At 37.6% G+C, this 16,711-nt stretch overlaps 1 long non-coding RNA gene across 1 annotated transcript; it reads right to left on the reverse strand.

The window, feature by feature from the left end:
- Positions 1–10,011: 10,011 nt before the first annotated feature.
- On the reverse strand, positions 10,012–16,500 carry LOC116275376. The gene is made up of 3 exons (XR_004184435.1): positions 13,858–16,500; positions 13,664–13,711; positions 10,012–11,063 (listed from the first exon to the last, which is right to left on the reverse strand). It is a non-coding gene; the product is annotated as an uncharacterized LOC116275376 (long non-coding RNA).
- Between the last annotated feature and the right edge of the window lie 211 nt (positions 16,501–16,711).

Below are 16,711 nucleotides of genomic sequence, written 5' to 3' on the forward strand. Positions count from 1 at the left end.
GCCTAGGAAGGAAAAATGGTTTCACGGGCTGCACCCAGGGTCCCAAGCTATGTACAGCTTAGGGACTTGGTGCCCTGTTTCCCAGACACTCCGGCCATGACTAAAAGGAGCCAACGTAGAGCTCAGGCCATGGCTTCAAAGGGGGCAAACACCAAGCCTTGGTAGCTTCCACGTGCTGTTGAGCCTACAGGTGCATATAAGTAAAGAATTGAGGTTTGGGGAACCTCCACCTAAATTTCAGATGATGTATGGAAATGCCTGGAGGTCCAAGCAGAAGTTTGCTGCAGGAGGGAGGCCCTCAAAGGAGAACCTCTGTTAGGCAATGTGGAAGAGAAATGTGGGCTCAGAGCCCCCATACAGAGTCCCTCCTGGGGTACTGACTAATGGAGCTGTGGGAAGAGGACTACTGTCCTCCAGACCTTAGAATGGTAGTTCCACTGACAGCTTACACCATTCACCTGGAAAAGTCTCGGACACTCAATGCCAGCCTGTGAAAGCAGCAGGGAGGGAGGCTGTACCCTGCAAAGCAACAGGAGTGGAGCTGCCCAAGATCATGAGACCCCACCTCTTGCATCAGCATGACCTGGATGTGCGACATGCAGTCAAAGGAGATCATTTTGGAGCTTTAAGATTTGATTGCCCTGCTGAATTTTGGACTTGCATGGGGCTGGGGCCTGTAGCGCCTTTGTTTTGACCAATTTCTCCCTTTTGGAATGACTGTATTTACACAATGTCAGTACCCCCATTTTATCTAAGAAGTAGCCAACTTGCTTTTGGTTTTGCAGGCTCATAAGTGGAAGGAACTTATTGGGTGAACCCCCACCCCTGATATTCAACGTGGGTTCTTTTCTATTTCCCTAAGCAGAGGCTGGTCTGAGAAATAAAGGAAAAGAGTACCAAAAAGAGAAATTTTAAAGCTGGGTGTCCAGGGGAGACATCACATGTCGGCAGGTTCCATGATGCTCCCTGACCCGTAAAACCAGCAAGTTTTTATTACTGATTTTCAAAAGGGGAAGGAGTATACAAATAGGGTGTGGGTCACAGAGATCACATGCTTCACAAGGTAATAAAATATCTTAAAGCAAATGGAGGCAGGGTGAGATCACAGGACCACAGGACAGGGAGAAATTAAAATTGCTAGTGAAGTTTTGGGCATGTATTGTCATTGATAACATCTTATCAGGAGACAGGGTTTGAGAACAGACAACTGGTCTGACCAAAATTCATTAAGTGGGAATTCCCTCATCCTAATAAGCCTGGGAGCACTGCAGGAGACCAGGGCTTATTTCATCCCTTTGTCTTCGACCCTAAAAGACAGCCACCCCTAAAGCAGCCATTTTAGAGGCCTACCCTCAAGGGTGCATTCTCTTTCTCAGGGATGTTCCTTGCTGAGAAAAGAGAATTCAGTGATAGTTCTCCTATTTGCTTTTGAAAGAGGAGAAATATGACTCTGTTCCGCCCGGCTCACTAGCAGTCAGAGTTTAAGGTTATCTCCCTTGTTCCCTGAACATTGCTGTTTTTTTTTCAAGGTGCCCAAATTTCATATTGTTCAAGCACACATGCTCTACAAACAATTTGTGCAGTTAACACAATCATCACAAGGTCCTGAGGTGACATACATTCTCCTCAGCTTATGCAGATGATGGGATTAAGTGATTAAAGCAAAGACAGGCATAGGAAATCACAAGGGTATTGACTGGGGAAGTAATAAGTGTCCATGAAATTTTCACAATTTATGTTCAGAGATTGCAGTGAAGACAGGTGTAAGAAATTATAAAAAAGTATTAATTTGGAGAACTAATAAATGTCCATGAAATCTTCACAATTTTGTTCTTCTGCAATGGCTTCAGCCGGTCCCTCCATTCGGGGTCCCTGACTTCCCGCAACAGGGACTTGCCTTGTTTCAGATGAGACTTTGGACTGTAGACTTTTGAGTTAATGCTGAAATGAGTTGAGACTTTGGGGGACTGTTAGAAGGGGATGATTAGTTTTGAAATGTGAAGACATGAGATTTGGGAGGGGTCAGGGGCACAATGATATGGTTTGGCTATGTCACCACCCAATCTCATCTTGAATTGTAATTCCCACAATTCCCATGTGTTGTGGGAGAAATCTGGTGGGAAGCAATTGAATCATGGGAGCAGGTCTTTCCTGCACTGTTCTCATAATAGTGAATAAGTCTCATGAGATCTGATGGTTCTAAAATGGGGAGTTTTTCTGCACAAGGTCTCTCTTCTCTTGTCTCTTCTCTTGTGCTCTTCTCTTCATTTGAGATGTGCCTTTCACCTTCCGCCATGATTGTGTGGCCTCCTCAGCCATGTGGAACTGTAAGTCCAATAAACCTCTTTGCTTTTGTAAATTTCTAAGTCTTGTGTATGTCTTTATCAGCAGCATGAAAACGGACTAATACATAGGGTCTACCATTAATTCATGCTACCTGAAATCAATAGGCTCTCAATGCCTTTTGTCAAATATTTTATGCATCTCTTTCCATCATAGTTCTTGTAAAATTGTCCCAAATATTCTTTGCTTGTCAATAGATTTTAGCTCTACTCCCAAAAACCACACCATTTGGAGATCAAATATGGTATATGAATGGAAAAAAACATCAAGGCCATTAGACAAATATTCCAATTCACTCCTTAGCACAAACATACAAAATACTCATTTTCTTCATGTGTATTTGCTTCTCTTGTAGCAGATAGACAGGCCTACTCTTCGTGAGGTGAATAATTTCACGTGCAACTTATTTATAATTCTTCTCCTCTAAAACTTTGATTCATAATTTTCTTTTGTCAGTACATCCTCCAGGTTCCTATCAGCTGCATCCTCACCTCTTATCAGAAAACAAGCCCAAATCTCACCTATAATGAATATATATTAACAAAAAACAATAACCACCAAAATAAACAAATAATTTTTCCCTTTAAAGCCAAGGCTCTTTCTTCTCTTATAATCAAATTTAAAAAAATCTACCTGCCAACTCTACTTTATCCCCATCACTCTTCATTTTGCACTTTAGTGTCTTCCTTAACCATTATACTGAAAATCTTCCATAAAGGTTATCAAGGTCTTACTACTAATTCTACTGAAATTGTGTTTAAGATAGGTGAAAGCTAAGAGATGTAACAATATTTATTTTGTGAGTATCTGCTTTAAGCTATGTAATGCTGTTACAGAAATGAGCAGGACTTAGCACATTCGCCTTTAATGAATATGTGCTGATTTAAAAAAGATGAAATTCCACCATCTATGAAATCCAGGAAAACCATAAAATAATCAAATCAATAGCCTTTGCCTAATTTTTAATCATTCAACCTTTTGTATAGCATTTCTGACTGTTGAACCATAACCTTCTCCTTGGAATTTTTTCTTCTACTGACTTTTATGAAATTATTCACATTTTTATCAGTCAGAATAAGATTTGGCAGAATAAGTGCATTTGGGAATTGATGTACCAAACTGAAAGCTTTGAGACAGCTTAGAGATAGCCATTGGTATAGTAGCAGGCTTCGTTTATAGACTGAGAAATGAGGAAACCTGATTGTACAGTGGGGATACAAAGTACACTGGATACAAGGTTAAACAGTGGATGAGAGTTGAGTCAACTGGGCATCATGAAAGAGTTTATCAACAGGGGATTATCCTGAAATGCATATTCAGTCTGGAAAGTAATGGTCACTAAATAGGTTGATGGTTAAGATGCAAGCAAGAGGCCCATACTGCATCAGAGAGTAAGGCAATGGGGAGTCTCACATGTAGGCACAAATCTAGATCTAGAGAAACAACTGGCAACCTGGGAATACGCTATCAACAGAAAATCCCAGGTTTGGGCTTAAGATTCAATTTCTGCAGTTGAATACAGAGCCAAAGAGCCCAACTGGTAAATTTTTAATTTGTATAAGGTATCTGTTTACTGAGCTCTCAAGGCTGGGCCTAGGGCAAGGTAAACAAGGCACTTCCTTTGGGGACAAAATTTGAGAAGAGGTTAAAAAAATTAAATACGATAAAGAAGATTTTAAAGTAATATTCCAAATAATGAAATTAATGCAAAATTAATAATGAACAAAATATTACAGTTTTAGACTCTTAATCTCTTTTAACTTTAACAGCAACATAAGAGATACAACAAGGTCTTAGATACCTAGCTGCCAAATAACTGATATAAAAAATAAATATTTTAAATAAATATTTTTAAATTTTTAAATAGATAAAAAATTAAGGTCGGGCGCGGTGGCTCAAGCCTGTAATCCCAGCACTTTGGGAGGCTGAGACGGGTGGATCACGAGATCAGGAGATCGAGACCATCCTGGCTAACGCAGTGAAACCCCGTCTCTACTGAAAAATACAAAAAACTAGCCAGGCGAGGTGGCGGGCGCCTGTAGTCCCAGCTACTCCGGAAGCTGAGGCAGGAGAATGGCGTGAACCCAGGAGGCGGAGCTTGCAGTGAGCTGAGATCCGGCCACTGCACTCCAGCCAGGGCGACAGAGCCAGACTCCATCTCAAAAAAAAAAAAATTAAGTACATAAGAAGAGAATAAAACTCTAGATCCATGAAGAGTGAAAAGTCTTTGGAAGTGAGGCAGAATTTGCTAGCTAATATTGAAGACAATTAATACAGCCATTTTTCTTAATTATCTCTACCTACACATAAAATGATGGAGTAAGTTTTATTCACCAGATTCTCTCTTGGAGATAGCATTGTATGTTTTTGGAAAAGTTATTTTGACTAGTATCATAGGGGCATTATATTTTAAATAACAAAATATGATTCATTGATGCTTGTGTGTAAGTGTAAGGTGTTTAATAGCCTTTTTTTTTTTTTTTTTTTTTTTTTTTTTGAGGACTGAAGGTGGTCTGGGTTACTATCTTACAGTTTGAAGATAGAGGCCAGGAAGACCTGAATTTTCTCTATGTAATTGGGCAGCAGGGGGCAGGGAGAGGGTGCATCTGAGAGCATGGGGACCAAAGGCAGTACATCTGAGGAACATATTGTCTAGGAACAAAAAGGGAAATCCTGATTTTGGGACAATGCAGTGAAGTGTTTTCATTAAGCAATTTAATAAAGAAATCCCAGTTATTTTGTTTGTTTGTTTTTTGCTATTTGAAGTATACTGTTATCTACCTTTTATATGTACCCTAAAATACCAGCATTGTTCATTAATGTTTTTATGGAAGTCAGTAGTGCATGACAAAATCTTAAGAAGATCAAAAGAGAGTACATATCTATATTACACGTGAAACAAGTATAAAGTGCGTATGACATGCATGTTTTGTTGGATATTTTTCATAACATGAAAAAGGGGTGCAGAGAGTGTTTTGACTTAATATGGCTAAATTATTCTTATATATCTCCTTGCAATGTTCCCATAAAATTGCAAGAAAACTGGCAATAGCACTGAGAGCTAAAGAGACGGTCATTGGCTGCTATTTGGGAAACTTTTTGCTACCTCCATCGTGGATGATGTGAATCATAAAACAACACTTCCTTTGACTGTATCCTTGTGATCTATCCTTCAAAGCAGAGCAAGGCAGGTATCTCAATACCTTAATATCTTTGTTTGAAGGCAAAGACCTTCAGACTCTTCCCTACTGTAAGTTCCTACCTCAGAATACAGTAAGCACACTGAATAGAAAAAGTTATATGATTCCCTCATATATAGTAAAGACATTTTATGGGACAGAAAAAAATTCTGCTACCTCTTCCCAAAATTGATATTCTAAGGCATACAACTAGCTGAAAGAGGAAAAGTGAACACAGATATACAGAAAGTTTAGTTAGAGGGAAAATTGAAAATAAAAATGGAAACACAAAACTGCTAGAAAAAATAGAAATGGAGTGTAGTTTTTCATTCATTAAATTGCTCAAAATTGACTCCAAATGCATCCATACTCTTAGAATATCTGATCATAAGTGTCAGAGTAATTCTTTCTTTATCCAGCAACCCTGGAGAGGTTCACTGATGCTTAGGCTTTGCAATTAGGCTGTACTTATTAACCTGAACTTTGTTTTTATACTGCAAAGTTGTGAAAGTATTGAGAAAAAGACACCGGAGGGAAGACGCTCATCCCACCTCTCTAAGCTATATGGAAGCATGAGGTCCTATAAAATCTCGTTCCAATTCTAGGTTAAAACCAAAACCAGATAGATAATCACTCAGTGACATTGAAAGATACTGAGCATAAAAGAAAGTATTTGATGACAAAAAGGAAGAATACATTCCTGAAAATAATTTCATATATAAACAGAATAAATTTAGTCTTTTTTTGGTCCAAAAATTTTCACAACTTTAAAACATTAAATTCATAACACAACATAAAGTGCTAAATTACAATGGGGAAACATACATCAAGTTTTGCAAAGAAATGATTGTGTCCCAAATATTTAATATCCAACCAGATTGTTGGTTTTTTATAAAGGTGACAATGATGTGACTCAGAAACTGTAACCCTCATGCATATTTTTTGAGACTGTACTCATAGATCAAACCAAATTAGAAGCTAATCAAAGTCAGGAACCCAAGCATAGAAGTAGATTATTCCATTGTATGAGTATAGAATGGAATGAAGGCGATTAATCTCATATTGTTTAGACTGACTAAATTAAATTAAATTGGCCATTGTTGAGAAGCAGCTGTTGTATCACTGGTTAAAGCCTAGATTCTGGAACTAGACTGCCTGGGTTCCAATTGGGCATGAGCCATTACTAGTCATATGTATCAGTTTTCAAATCTATAAAACAAGAATATTAATAGCACCTACCTCCCTAGGTTGTTGTAAAAATTATGTATAAAATTATATGTATGTCACATAGCAAGTCCTTGATAAATGATAGATATTCTTATTGTGGGATATTTAAATAGTTTTTTTTTTCATTATTATAAATACTGTTTGATTATTTTGGTATGTTTATTCATATAGTTGCCATTATTCTCATTGGATAACTCTTAGAAGTAGAAATTCTAGGTCAGAATAGGTGATCATTTCAAAGGCTTTTGATACTAATTCTCACCAGAAAGATACCCAAGAATAGATGTAAAAATTAATTTCTCCCTCTTCCCTTTAAAGCTAATTCCTATAATTAAAAAATACATATTTTAATTAACAGGTAATAATTAATATGCTCGTATTTACACATGGAATTTGTAATTGTGATATCATTAGTAGAAATTTGTTATCTTTTATAAATTGCCCATTTCTGAATGATATCTATATTTCTATTGGAGTGTTTGTATTTTACTTGATGATGACTAATCCAAAAGTTATTGCTGAAAAAAGAACTGTATTATTAAAGCAAAAATTCTGTACTAATAGATTAAGTACATCACTGTATATTAACTTTACAAAGATTGAAAATATTGAGATAAAATTTTTATCCTTTATAGTGAGAAGTCATAAACATTATATTGTTTCAACAAAAATAATAAGAAACAAATATATACTCTAGCAAATCAGAAAACAAATTAATGAGCAAGGCAGCTAAAAAACAAATAAAAGAAAAATAGAAAACTTGCCAACAAAATGACAGAAGTTCGAATATATCAGAGATGCCAATAAAGTTAAGTAAATTAACTTCATTGAATGGTTAAGTTTCTTAGAATGGGCTTTAAAAATAAAATGACTCAAGTACACAATAGTTTTTAAATAGAGGCAATTAAAATAAAATCTTCCAGAGAAAATAAAAGTGTATGTGTAATTTAAAGAACATTTGAGAAAGTTTTGTAAAAGAGAATAAAAAGGAAAGGGCATTTTTAAGCTATTTTTAAGTGTATGAGTATAGAAGTTTTCTTCTTCTTTCTTTTTTTTTTTTTTTTTTTTTTTTGAAACAGAGTGTTGCGCTTTTTGCCCAGGCTGGAGAGCAATGGAGCAATCTCGGCTCACTGCAACCTCCACCTCCCGGGTTCAAGTGATTCTCCTGCCTCAGCCTCACGAGCAGCTGGGATTACAGGCTCCAGCCACCACACCCAGCTAATTTTTGTATTTTTAGTAGAGACAGGGTTTCACCTTGTAGGCCAGGCTGGTCTCGAACTCCTGACCTCGTGATCCGCCCACCTTGGCCTCCCAAAGTGCTGGGATTACAGGCGTGAACCACCGTGGCCGGCCTCTTTTTAATTTGATACTAGAACAAAATAAAACAATTAGATCGCATAGTCTGTATATATAAACATACCTATATGAATGTGTAAGATTGAATAATCTAATAATTAAGGAATGAACTGTTCAATAAATTTAGTATTGGGGAAAAATCAACTTTGCTGGCTTGCAATTTATACAACATCAAATTGAATTCCATGTTATTTAAATATTTAAAAGTGAGAAATGAAAGCACTTATTTCATTTATCTACTAGGAGAAAGTAGATGTAAATTGTACATTGATTCTGGGGTGCGAAAGTTTTCCTAAGCTTACAAAGAATGATAAAAAGTATCAATGTAAATATGCAAACTTGGCAATGTATAAACAAAAGCATTTAGATGCAAAAGAACACCATAAATAAGTTATAAGGCAATTTAAAAACTAGAAACATATGGGCCACAAATATGACAAACGTTAGGTTAGTGCCTTATATAAAGAGGTCATAAAATAGATAGGAAAGCACTAATAAACCATTAAAAAGGCCATGAACAGACAATTCCCAGAAGATCCATCTTCATTGGTAATGAAAGAGATTAAAATTAAAACAACAATGACATTGTTTCAATGTAAAATTAGCTAAAAATTTTATAATTTGTAATTCTCAATATGACTGAAGAAAAGGTGAAACAGTCACTCTCCTACCCTCCAAGTGAGAGTTCATTATATGAACTTCTATTCATTGGGAAATACATGTGAAGAATTTTTTAAAATCTCCTCACTTACCCTTGTATTTTCAATATTTTCTAAAAAATAAATCACATATATACAGGCGCTGTGGCTCACACCTGTAATCCTAACATTTTGGGACGCTGTGGTGGGCAAATTGCTTGAACCTAAGAGTTCCAGACCAGTCTGGGAAATATGGTGACACCCTGTCTCTACAAAATATTCAAAAAATTAGCTTGGCATGGTGGCTAGCGCCTGTAGTCCAAGTTGTCCAGGGGGCTGAGGGAAGAACGCTTGAGCCCAGGAGGTCGAGGCTGCAGTGAACTGTGATTGCACCAGTGCATTCCAGCCTGGGCGACAGAGTGAGACTATGTTTCAAAAAACAAAAAAGAAAAGAAACAGAGACAGAAATAATTATATATAGATTTATATATATGATTTTTATATAGAATAACATTTGTTGAATTATTATTGATAAAAGAAAACATTAGAAATAGTCTCCATAGGTTCTTGGTAAGTTATAGAATGTAAATATAAGGGAAAGGGAAAACTATATTCATTAAAATGTGTTGAAACAGTATTTAATGGGATGGACATGAAAAATGGACAATGGAAATGTTAGTTATGTAATATTTAGTAAAAAAAAAACCATCTGCAATAATGTGTACACACACACACACACGCACACACACACACACACACATATATATATGGATGGAAAAATGGAAGAAAATATGCCAATATATGGATCATCACTTTTGAAATGTTAAAACACTGGTAATTTGTGTTTTTATTTTTATGCCTTCAGTAATTATTCCTAATGACTATTACTTTTGTTATCAGGAAAAAGTAGCATAAAATACACATTTCAGGGAAAAAGGTGATATAGGCTGGAGAACAGACACAGCCTTCAGAGGCCAGGTACCATGATGGCCCGTGGCTGCCCTCCAGAGCACCTACACAGTTTATCACTTGCAGCCACTATCACTGCATTCACATCAGAGCCAGAGTGCCCAGGTGGGGGCAAGTGCTCATAGTCAGTATATCTGCCACCCTTAATATATTTGTTTATAACTCTGTCATACATTCTTTATGAATGTGTTTATGTATATATGTACATATGTACATAAACACTTTTATGTATATATACATATATACATAAACACATTTATTTATATATGTGCATATATACATAAACACATTATGTATATATATACATATATACACAAACACATTCATAAACAATATACATTTCTCTCTTTATATATATACACACATGTATATTTCTCTTTTGTGAGTACATATGTTGGGGAGGGATTGTACCGAATTTATGAGTCAGAGGGCATCAAATATGGTGAAACATCAGAATTACTTGGGAGACTTTTAAGTAAAAAATAACATACCCAAGTCTTATCCACAGATATTCACATTCAGTAGATCTCGGGGGTGGGAACTGGACATCATTTTTAAGTCTTTACTGCTCCCTGTGTGTAGAGTCGAGAATCATTGCACATGGAATTAAAAGGATTTTCACTTGCAGCCAAATACTTCAATGTTATGTTCAATAACTCCTATAATGCGTTTTGGTATTAGAAATGCTATGCAGTTAAGCCTCAATGATAATGTCTTGGTCTTCTGGACAAAATGATGAGATGTTTTAAAGACATTAAAAGCAAATATTTTAATTTTTTTGAATAGTATGCTCTTCAGTAACATCCAGTAGTGGCTTCTGGGAGTTTTCAATTAAATCTTTGAGCAACTTCATAAATGTTGACTCACATTTCAGATCAGGATGCTAGGAGGTGCTTTTGGTGTAACAAGTCCTCTCAGATTATTAGCAAATATTCTGTAACTTTGTGTATGTTGAGGTCTCAAATACCTCTAATAGGTGGTCATCCTTTTCCCCAAGGGTAAGAAGGAACTACTTTAGGAGAAGGAAGCCTAGTAAAGACTAGTTTCAGCCAGCTTGGGTGGATTTAACTGTGGGCCTCAGTGTTTATTCACTGAATTTCAATTTCAGGAGTGATGGTAAGAATTAAAATGAGGCTCCCTGTGAATCTCCAACTAGAGGATGCACGGAAACTGGTCCTACCCTCCCCTGTGTTTTCCACTTCATCTGCCTGGTCCATGCTCCAATACATATAATGCTCTTATATTTTTCATCATTTCCTGTGGGATGCTTTCTTTGGGTCCCTAGTGAGATCCACCACCATGCTGTATGTTCTGTTTATTGTAGAACTAAACGAAGCATGCCGGGCAGCATCTGAAAACAATTAAAAATAATCAAAATGAGCTGTGGACTCTACTAGTCTCATTAAGTTTTTTATTTCAGCCTCTACATATTGGGGGATTTAGATCTGAAACTCCAATCCCTGTGGCCTTCTGCTGGCAGGAGAGATCCCTTTCCCAGGGCAGATAAAAGGCCATCAGTTTTCAATGCTAAGGCTGCACTCAAAACGACCAGGAAGGGGAGAGACCTGATCACTGCCAAGAGGATTCTGTGGGAGAAGAGTCGTTCTCCACTAGCTGCCTTTGAGCAGCTGCTTTATGAATTAATAAACATCACTATGAATATGCACACTTCTCTTATTAAGAATTCACAAGCGCATCAATCAGTCAGCTCACTGAAACTCAAGATATTAAAGTTAGCTTTTCTGTTGTCTTTCTTTGAGAGAGAGAGAGAGAGAGAGAGAAAGAGACAGACAGACAGAGAGAGTGAGAAAGAGCCAGGCAGCCAGACAGACACAAAAGAGACAGAGAGAAAACCAAAATATTTCAATTATTTCTTTATATAACGAGGCAAGACAATAAAGAAAAAGTTAAGTTACTGAAATGAGACCATATTTCAAAAGTCCTCATTAAGGTAACTTGATATGATAGATTAAATACCTTAAAAGTTATATTGGAACCCATTTGATGGTTTAGTTACATGAAAATAACATGCATACTTTTCTACAGAATAAGTTAGTTATCTAGGAGATACTGCTTCTGAGTGGCAAAAAAAAAAAAAAAAAAAAATCAGTTTTTTGTAAGCAGAAAGGCCAGGGAAATTTAACTGTGAGGCAATTATTCTTATTGAGATATTTAACATGATTCAGTGACAGGTATGAGGAAATGAGATTAGCTCTTACCATGAAGAATGACTCAGATGTGAACTTGGAATAATGTGTGTATAAGGAAGATAAAGGTAGGTATTTTATTAAAGTGATGGTACTTGTGAAGACTATTCCATAGGCAGCACTTGTATGTTTGACATAAAATAGCACTGGGAAGATTCTAAGTATAATTGACCTTTTAATTTTCCCTATTTCAGAAGAATCTGATTACCCCTAGGCTCATCTTAAAATGTTCTTCTCCTTTCAACTTTAGAACTGATATTACAGTTTATTCCAGATGATCACGTTGATGGGACTAGGAGAATTAGAATCCCTTTAGTTTCTTTGTTTCTGTGAGTAAATTAGCTACAGGGGAAAACATTTTTTCCGATAGAGGATCTTTTTCAATTAATAGTATAAATTCATGATTCTCCACATCAATTCTACCTTAGGCAACAAGCTCTCCTCCTTCCTGCCTCATCTAAAGAAAAACAAGAACTTCCTAATTTCTCTCCTCATACAAAGCATTTTGTTTATAAAAATAATAGCCAACACTTATTAAATACCTACTATCACCAGTTATTGTTCTCCATGGCTTACATGCTCTTTCTCATACCAGACAGCTGCCTATGAGGTAAAATATTATTGTTATTATTATTATTTTGATTTTGACTTTTACACATAAGAAAAGTATAATTGAAGATGAAAAATAATTAGCTTATATAATGTTGAAAGGCAGAGCTAGAACTCAGACCCTGACATTTTAGCTCTTGCATCTTTGTTCTTAACCATCATACCTACTACGTTTATGGATATTGTCCACACTGCACTGGCCTGATTTAGATGCAAAATCCAAAAGAGAGGAGAGAACAGACACCCTTAAGGTACTGAAACAAGCTCAGAATGTCTGGAAAGGGGGAAGCATAGATTATGAGGAAATTACTGGTGTGAGATGAAGACTAAATCAGGCTATAGAATTCCAAGGGTCTTGTGCTCCTTACAAAGGAGGATTAACTTTGTCCAAAGGCCATGGAAGGCTTTCAGAGAGTTTCAATCATGGTAGTTGAATGGTCAGGCTTGACATTTCAAACAAACGCTGACTGCAAGCTGATGAGCAGAAGCACAGAATGGATCAAGAGGATATTGTCATGGTCCATCCAGAGATACAGATGGCTGTGGTTTTTGCCCTGAGCATGCTGAGAGAATGTATTTAAATATTATGTGTTGATAGATGAAGTTCTAAGAAAGAGTAGGTGAGAATATGTGTGTGGATTATAGTAGGCCCTAAATACATTATATTTTCTTTCCTTACCCTTTTTTCAAAAAGATAAGTGATTAAATTTTCCAGAATTCTCCATTTAATACACATTCAAGTACACAAGTACCAGAAGCCCAGGAAAAGATTATAGGTTGTAGGGGATTGGATTTGAAATGTTATGAGACCATTTAATAGTTTGGTGTAACTTTTTCTAGTTGTGTCATTCTTCTTCCTCCTAGTCCTATAACCAACACTAATTTCCATAGCTGTATGAAATTGCAACCCTCTATTGAGGTGAATGTGAAAATGATTTTGAGATGATTATGGTTCTATATAATCATGTTTCTTGCATCATAAATTGCAGATTTATACTATTAAGACAGTTTAAGGAAAGATAGCAATCAAGACTAGATGAAATAGCATAAAACGTAAAATTCTCTGTATCCTTAAAATCTTTTTTTTAAATCATTTTTCTTATTCTTCTGCTTGTTCAGAAATAAGAAATCTTACCTATAGGTTACAGTCCATTTTTGAAATTCTAGTATATGGAAGTGACTTCTGCTGTCATCAGAAAGAAAATGGGAATTAGAATTCGATAATTAAAAGATTCAGTAAAGAACAAAGACTATAATTTATTTTTATGAAACAGTTTTAGTGTAGATTAAAAAAAAAAAAAAAGTCCCTAAAGGCTTGGTATTTTTTACCTGTTAGCAGGGAGTGAAAAATATCTATGATGTGAATAACTTAGGAATTATGTTTACAAAGGAAGTGATATTGAGATGAGAAGTCTTCCGATTGAAGGCTTTTCTCAACTGAAGGGTTCGTGGTCTCACGGGCTTCAAGGAATGAAGCTGTGGACCTCAGCAACGAGTGTTACAACTCAATTAGAGAGACACACTGACCCAAAGAGTGTGCTTCACCAAGGTTTATTGAAGCGAAAGTAAAGCAAAAGTGAAAGTTAAGCTTCCGACCCGAAAGAGTTTCTGTTTCTGGTTTGGGTGTCTTATGCTTATATCCCCTTATGACTCCTCCCCTTTTCCTTTTTCTGTCCTATAGGATTAGCTTATTTTCTATCCGCTTGTGGGTTGGCGGGCCTGAAAGGTTAAAAACATCAGGCTGCAGCTAGAGCTTAAACTCCCTATATGATTGGTTGAAGTTTCAATCACTTAGTTTGCATCTGTGACTCATTTTGGCTTAGAGGAAAGTCCCCTTTGATTGGTTGAAGTTTCAATCCCTTAGCTTGCAGCTATGACTCATTTCGGCTTAGATGAAAGTCCCCTTAGGGAAGTCCCTGTTGACCTAGGAAGTCCAGCCAACTTAGCCACTTAGTTCCTCAGTCCCCCTCTCAACAGGAAAGCCCAAGTGCTGTTGGGAAGTTGGGTGATGATCGTTCTACCTACTTCCTGCTGAACTGGGGCATAGAAGGGGCTCTGCAATTGAGGTTTCCTCAGGAGGGGAGTCTTCGGTGTAGTGGTACTAGAACACGTTGGCGGGTCGGTCTAGGGGTCCTCCATAGTAGGTGCTAGTGGTGGTCATTTGGGGCTCCATTTGTAGAGCCATTTGCAGTTTCATGGATTCTATTCTGGAAGAGACAAATTTTACAAGGAGGTTAAAAATGCAGGATCCAAAGATAAGCAGCATCACAATAGCCATCAAGGGTCCCAAGAAAGGGAGAAGCCAGGGCATCCATTGGTTGACAATACTCCAAGGTCCTGTCTCTTGGAGCTCTTGTGCCCAGTGTTGAATTCAGTCTTGAAGCTCTTTAACCTTCTTGGTGACAATTTCACATTGATTAACAAAATAACAGCACTCTTCTAGAAAAAGACAGGTTTCACCTCTTTCGGCTGTTAATAAATATAAGGTTCTCTGATTTTGACGGGCTACTGCTGCTAAAGTGTTAAGCTGGCTTTGTAAGGTGACCAGCGAATCTGCGACTCATTCCATGTTATAATTTAACATTTGTGATAATTTGTAATAGAATTGGGTGGAGGTGGTAATGCCTCCAATGCCGGTTCCTAGTCCTCCTAGTATCCCAGCCCCAATAATGAATGGCAGGAGAGTCCAGATATGCCAAGATGCTGGGTTTGATGGATCTTTAAAGGCAAATAAAATTTGACAGTCAGGATGCCAAAGGATGCAGAAAAAAGTGTCCTTAAGATCTAGGACTGTAACTATTATGCTTCCTCTGATATCTAGGAGAGTAGAGTATAAGGATTAGGTACAACTGGCTACAGAGAAACAACTGCCTCTTTGATAATTCTGAGGTCTTGCACTAACCTCCATTGTCCGCTGGGGTTTTGTATGCCTAGAATAGGAGTGTTGCATGGACTGCTACATGGCTTTACTAATCCCTGTGCTTTTAGGTCTTTGACGATTTTTTGTAACCCTTGTTGGACTTCTGGTCTGAGGGAGTATTGCCTTTGATAAGGAAAGGAGGTAGGACCCTTTAATTTAACTTGAAATGGACAAGCATTTTTTGCTCGTCCATATTGTCCTTTCTCTGCCCAGACTTTAGGATTAACTCCTTCCTCGAGTAGAGGGCAGCAAACAGGTATTCCTTCTCCTATATTCAAGTATATAATGGCCCCTGCTTTAGCTAATATATTCCTCCCTAGTAAAGGAGTAGGACTCTCAGGCATAATAAGAAAGGCATGTGAGAAAAATAAGTTTCCCAGTCACAACTTAGGGGGTGGGAGAAGTACCTAGTGACTGGCTGTCCTAGGACCCTTTTGATGGTGACAGACCTGGAGGATAGTTGTCCAGGACAGAAGAGTAAAACTGAGAAGGCTGCACCAGTGTCCAGAGGAAGTTACTTTCCTGGCCCTCAGTGGTTAAGCTTACCTGGGGCTCTGTGAGGATGATGGCATGGGCTGGCGCTGCCCCGGGCACCCTCAGTCCTGTTGTTGGACCATCTGGTTAGTGGCCTCTGGCCCAAAGGACCTTCACCCTCAGGAGCAGTGTGCCTTCCAGTGATCCCCCTGGCACAAGGGACATGGACGAGGGTGTGGCTTATGTTTGTTTAGGCAGTCCTTTTTGAAGTGCCCCTGTAAGTTGCACTGATTAACAGGCCCTGTTAGGTGTGTTGCCTGCCCAGCCTTTCTTTCTTTCAGAGCCACCGAAGTTTGTCTGCCTGAGGGCCATGACTAAGGAAGCGGCCTTTTTCTTGTCTCATCTGTCTGGTTTAGCCTGCTTCTCCTGATCCCTGTTATAAAACACCAAAGTTGCCAAATTCAATAGCATTTCCAAATTTTGCGTAGGCCCAGGAAAGACTTTTGAAGGTTTATTCTAATGTCTGCACCTGACTGGGTGATAGCCTTATCCTTTAAAATTAGTTGGCCTTCAATAGAGTCAGATGACAAAGAGATATGCTTTCTCGATGCCTCCCTTAGCCTCTCTAAAAATGCCTTAGGGTTTTCTTCCTTTCCCTGCATTACATCATTGACTAATTTATTGGCTTTTTTTTCTGGTCTTTCTTAATCCCTTTAGTATATAAGTCAGTAAACGCCTGCGACTCCAGTCTCCATCCTCAAATCGAGGTCCCAATGGGAATCCACACTG

The sequence above is a fragment of the Papio anubis genome, chromosome 6, assembly GCF_008728515.1.
Source record: "Papio anubis isolate 15944 chromosome 6, Panubis1.0, whole genome shotgun sequence".
In the NCBI taxonomy this organism is placed as follows: domain Eukaryota; kingdom Metazoa; phylum Chordata; class Mammalia; order Primates; family Cercopithecidae; genus Papio; species Papio anubis.